Source organism: Chanodichthys erythropterus, chromosome 17, assembly GCF_024489055.1.
Source record: "Chanodichthys erythropterus isolate Z2021 chromosome 17, ASM2448905v1, whole genome shotgun sequence".
Taxonomy (NCBI): domain Eukaryota; kingdom Metazoa; phylum Chordata; class Actinopteri; order Cypriniformes; family Xenocyprididae; genus Chanodichthys; species Chanodichthys erythropterus.
Genome location: NC_090237.1, coordinates 14,601,322 through 14,607,692, shown reverse-complemented (window position 1 = coordinate 14,607,692; position 6,371 = coordinate 14,601,322).

Sequence of the window (6,371 nt, the reverse complement as noted above, 5' to 3'; positions counted from 1 at the left end):
GTGTTTTATATGTGTTTTTGTATTTCTCGTAAACGTCTGAATAATTATCCAAGACACGTCCCATCTTTATTCTACTGATATTATATGTAATTATAGTTCATAAATGAAAAAAAGAGATGTAAGTGTATTGCAGTTACACTCTGAGTGAAAGTGTCCTGATATAATGAAAATACAGAAGTACTGGCGTATCCTATGACTCAAACAGCAGACTTTCACTGATACTATCAATTATGACTTTATCTTTAATTATAGGGTGTATAATTACTATAATCTATATTTGATAGATCTACGCATGATGACCTGCATTATGGCTGCATGGGTAATTCGGCAATCAAAATTATAGTATCAAAAAAAATTGGATTAACCTGCTTTTTCATACTCAAATGATAATGATTTCAAAAATGTTCACTGTAACTGTTATTAAACCACATTGTGTTTCCACTGCTTTCATAATATCAGAAAATATTCATGATTCAAGCACTTCTAAACATTACCATCATGCAAAAACTCGTTATGTAAGTGAAAATAGACCCAGTTAATAGTAGAATCCAGTGTGACTGTAAAATACCTCTTGATGAAGAATATTGATAAAAATATTTGTGTTATTTTGACCTATTAATCGTTTCTGATGGCTTTTTGGTTGACATCGTCAGTGTGTGAAGAATTATATAACCTACAATTGCATTAGTTAGAGAAACATGCCTAGTGTGTTTTGAAAAGCAAATACCCATTTGCAAAGTCCAATGGTAGGCTATTACATTCATAACAAGGAAATGATACAGCCAACACAGATGTGTATCTATGGATAAATAAGCCTGAGACAAACTGATAGTGAAATTGTGTTTGTCTCGGTGTTGTATTCTACATTGGATGAACACAACATCATCTTAAAATGTGATTGATGATGGGTGACTAAAAGAGACAGCAAATATGCTTATCTAGTCTTCCTTTGCACACCCACACTGACAGGAATTGGGAATGGTACATAATTCCATATCTGATAAAGGCGCAGGCCTATAACAAACCAACCATATGAATAAAATAATGCACTGTAAAATGTAATTAGTTGAGTTTACTTAGAAAGCTTAATTAAACTGTGGGGTTTACTTAAAAAACTTAAGGAAACCGATTGCCTTAAATTAAGCAAGTAAGTTAACTCATCATTTTGAATTGATAAAACTAGCTACCACACAGTACAGAGTACTTAGAAATCTTGAGTATTCACTGTAAAATGTAATTAGTTGAGTTTACTTAGAAAGCTTAATTAAACTGTTGGGTTTAGCTACCACACAGTACAGAGTACTTAGAAATCTTGAGGATTGGTAATTCAATTTTAGTTCAGTCATGTTAAAAATCTTGTTCACATTATGTAGAAACTGCCTTAAATTTCTCAAGCATTTTTTACTCAGTTGCAACAATGGACCATACATTTATTTGTATTTATTAAACTGGAGATATTGTTGAAAATAATAAAGTTTGATGTCACCATCATGGTGGAAAGTGTTTGCTTTAGTTGGGCTCTTGACCTTGACTTTTAACATTAGTGTTTCTCTGGCTGTCGTAACTCAGTGTTTGTAAAACACAGCTGTTATGGTGAAAAAAGCCAAGAGAAATACTGGGATTGATCTGTTGGATCTTTCCTGATGATATCATTGAATATACTTGATCAAAAGTGTGCTTTGTCATTTGTCAAAACAAATAAGTATTTTTTAATAATCAATGAAACTATAGCAAGAGACAGAGCACTGTTGAAATCATATTTTTAATATATTAGTCAAGAAACTGTGGATTATATAGACACACAGAGACATCAAGAATCAGCGTGTAAATCTCAACAACGGTGACATGCTTCATGCTGCAATGCATGCTGGGAGCCATGGATGAGTTTTATACTATGATGGCTCCCAGCATGCATTGCATGTCACCATGGTAGAGATTTATACGCTGATTATTGATGTCTCTGTGTGTCTAAAAGTAGCCAAATATGTTTTTTGACAAATATAATACTAAAAATATATGATCTCAACCGTGCTCAGTCTCTTGATCTAGTTTCAGCAATAAAATATTTACTTGTTTATAGTAACAAAGCACACTTTTGATGAAGTACAATCCTTGGAATGAAATCTGTGGATTTTTGATGATGACATTATAAGCACAGAACCAACAGATCAATCCCAGTATTTCTCTTGGCTTTTTTCACCATAACAGCAGTGTCTTACAAACACTGAGTTACGACAGCCAGAGAAACACTAATGTTAAAAGTCAAGGTCAAGAGCCCAACTAAAGCAAACACTTTCCACCATGATGGTGACATCAAACTTTATTATTTTCAACAGTATCTCCAGTTTAATAAATACAAATAAATGTATGGTCCATTGTTGCAACTGAGTAAAAAATGCTTGAGAAATTTAAGGCAGTTTCTACATAATGTGAACAAGATTTTTAACATGACTGAACTAAGTACTCGATTTGTAAAATTGAATTACCAATCCTCAGTGTTTCTAACTAGCTAAACCCAACAGTTTAATTAAGCTTTCTAAGTAAACTCAACTAATTACATTTTACAGTGTGCAATATTTCTCTGTTCTCTCTTCCAATACAGCTCCATTGCCACGATTCTCAGCCCTATCCTGCTTGCCACGCTAATGTTACCAGTTAGAGAAGAAACACTGTCTAACATTATAAGTTTAGTATAAAACCAACCATTCTGAATGCGTTGTTATCTTAAATGTATGGTTTTCAATGCATTGGAGGGATGAAGACTTTCCATTATCCATATTTTGTCTTGCATTACTTACAGATGTCTCTGAAGTGAGATTGCATATCTGGTAGCAATCGAATTCAGCCTGTGTTGATATTGGAAGCATTACTCTATGGTGTTCATGTAATAATTTCTAATGATAGCACGTCTGCCCTTTTGAGAAAAGGCTGGGAAAATTGCTTGGGAAAATTCTTGGAGATCTGAGTCAGATAAAGGCCTGTATTGTATGTGATAGAAAAGGAGTCAGATCTTTTGAGGCCAGACCAGAATGCAACTACATTTAGTGACATTGTGACGGTGACTACTTGCTGACAAAATGAAACCAAAAGTACATGTGCTGCACACCTTTTCCTGCTACATGTTTTGATTATTATAAAAATAAGCATGTGATGTCTATTGTATTAAGTTGAAAGCAAAACTGCAATTTATGTATATAGGAACACTAAGTCATTGAACACTTCCTGTCTACTGGAAATTTTTGCACTAAACCCGTTGAGCAGCTGATTTCAAGAGTAAAATGATTCCGGACAACATACAGCAGATGGAATATTCCATCCTTTCCTCTGCAGGATTTTCAAACATGCAGCACCTGTCAAACCCTTCTGACTCATCACTCATAAAGCAGTGACGTCACTCAAGTTTGGAGAACCCCCTCAATTCTATTTAATCTTCTATTATTATGTGTAATCTTGATATCTTGAGATTTAATGGGTAAAATTCCTCAGGAAAGTAAACAGGAAGTTAGGCAATGTTGAAGCTGATGGTTTGCTTTGGCATTACTTCACAAAAATACTTTCTTTGACAATGCTTTTGGTTAATTAGAGCTCTTTTACATCTGACTGTGCAGGAATGACAGAAACTAGCGTAAAGATACTGGAAATTCCCCCGCAAACAGAGCGGATTTCTTTTTTTTTTTGTTTAAAAAAGAAAACAATACACAGGGGACGCCTAGAAAAGAGCGAGATTCAGGTTGTTTTAAACTTTTCCCCAGTTGCACAAACGAAAAGAAACCCTGGTATTTTAATGACAGCAACTGGTTTCATTGTATGATAACAAGGTCTGTTTGCAATTTCAGTTGAGACTTTAAGCATACAACTCATGAACTTGCTATAAAAAAGGAACTTAATTTCTGCAAACAATTTTATTCTATTCAAAACAGTCTGAGAACGCATTAAAAGTTTTCAGGATTTTAAAAATATTAATAATGAACAAACTGCACTTCTGTCACCAATGTTGGGCAAGTTAATTAATTTCTAGCTACTAATCACATATTCAACAATGTAATTAGATTACTGTACTAATTACTCTGTCTTAAAAGTATTACATTACTTATTACCAATTACTTTCTGAATCCCATATTACCATACTCACGCTCTCCAGAGACAAACTCGTAACCTAGAGGTTTTTAGAATCATGTGGAAAGACAGTATACAAAACATAACCAAAACAATCAAACTAACATTTTTTATTTACTACAGTGGCTAGATTAACAAATAAAAACCTAAACTAAATATTTCAACACAGTTATATAGTAACGACTGTATGAATTTCTCCACTGAGAAAATCGAAAGCATCAGAAATACAATTTGCTTAGACACACTTTCCCAGTTTAAATCTTTAGCCAAGCATTTGCATAATGCATCTCATAACCTTGCACTCCAGTTATATCAGATCACATGCACATGACTGTTTAAAATGTAATGAACAGCAGCTATACTCTAATTATTTTCCAGCTTGGATCCAGCCTCTTATGAAGATTTCAGATGACCTAACACCTGTGAAAAGATGACGCCAACCTCCTGTGAGGACTTCAGATGACGCCAACTCTGAATTAACGTACTGCCAAATTTTCTCAACTTGTAATATTGCTTTAATAGGCTCATTGTTTCTGCCTAAATTAATACATGATTTTAGCTAACAACATGATTTGTGTTATAATGGAACTGTATATTTTTGACATAAGGACATTACTTAGACACAGTCACCTCTGAATCACTCTAAATTGTGAAAAACGCTAGACAAAAAATGTGAACTGAATTGAATTGAAATCACCCTCAACCAACTGAACAATACAAGGATAGACATTTTCAAAGAAATAATCCAAAATGTAATATTTATTCTTGAACTGACCAAAGTATTTAAAGGGAGAAAAGTTAAATTAAAAACATACATTTTAACATCAGACATTGATTCTTGATTTTAAATACACTATTGTTTTATATAGAATAGTTCTTACAGTATTTAAAGCAATTACGTTCAAAGTAACTGTTAATAAATTACAGAAACATTATGAGTAATCCCTTTGCTCTTTCGAGGGAAATGTAATTGAATTACTTTCTTTATGCTCTCATGTTCTTGCTTCCGTTGAAGCTCAACATCCACATTGAATCATTCTTAAATCATGCTGGAGAACATGAAACAAAATATCAACAAAGTAAACAGGAATAAAGTCAAAGCACGTGGCTAGTTGTAATATTGTTCATAGAAGTTACTGCCCAGGGCAAGTTTTTGCATCTGGATGTTCATGTTTTGACACCTCTTAAAAGCTTCTAGGAAGGTGGAGATTGACTGATCTATTGAATACATTGAGGAATTATTTATAGGTTAGTTAACTTCAATTTAATAAAATATACATCAATCAATCCTACGTTGTACGTATACTACAAGAAAATAATATTTCAGTCTTTCTATTAATTAAATGTGCTACTTAGCCTACTGTTTATTTGTGAAATTTACTAGAAATTTCTGAGTGAAAATTGTTCCAAATCATGTAAATCCCCTCTGCATGCATGTAAGAGAAGGGAAATAAGATAAGCCATTTTCCCTAAATGTTTAATCATTGGAAACCGTTTTGCTCCCTGCCTGTTTTCTCACATTGATTTTCTTGATTAAACAAGTTAGAGGAAAAGGCCTTTGCACGCTAACTTATTCACAACACCTCCACACCTCCCTTCATCAACGCCACTAAAAAGTTGATAAACATATCATAATATGTTATTATATATTAATTATAGGTGTATTATGTTTATTATGTCTCAATAAAGTGCAAAATTCACTGATTCAGAATAAACACATTTGGTCCCTTGACAACCCAACAATCAGAGCAGCACAGAGTCACATGAACAGGACGCACATACAGCCCTTCAGTAATTTCAGCAATTGAAGCCAGTGGTAAATGGTGTCAGCAGAGTCCCGTCGACCTGTTCTGCACTAATGAGACTTCATCCTCCTTTTAGGCATGTGGTAATTAAAAGCTGGTTGTTTTCCAGTTTTTCAGGGCACATTCTCCACACCACCATCTGTCGAAAATATCACTCGGCTTTTCTTTCACTGTGCCTCTTTTTTTTAACTGGCTTTTTATTGGATATGAGAACAATTTGTACATTTGTGCTTTTTTAGCATCTCCTCACACTTCTGCCTTATTTACTTTCAGTTTTGCATTCATTTGTTGTTGCCTTAGTTTATATTTGTCACCTGTCTGGTTTCACTAAGGTCATTAGGTAAGGCAATTGTGCAGTTAGTGTCATGCAAAGGTAAACATCACATAGTTGAAACTGTTGAGCAACAGATGAGTGCTTTTATAATTCACTGAGATCATTGCATCCTTTTC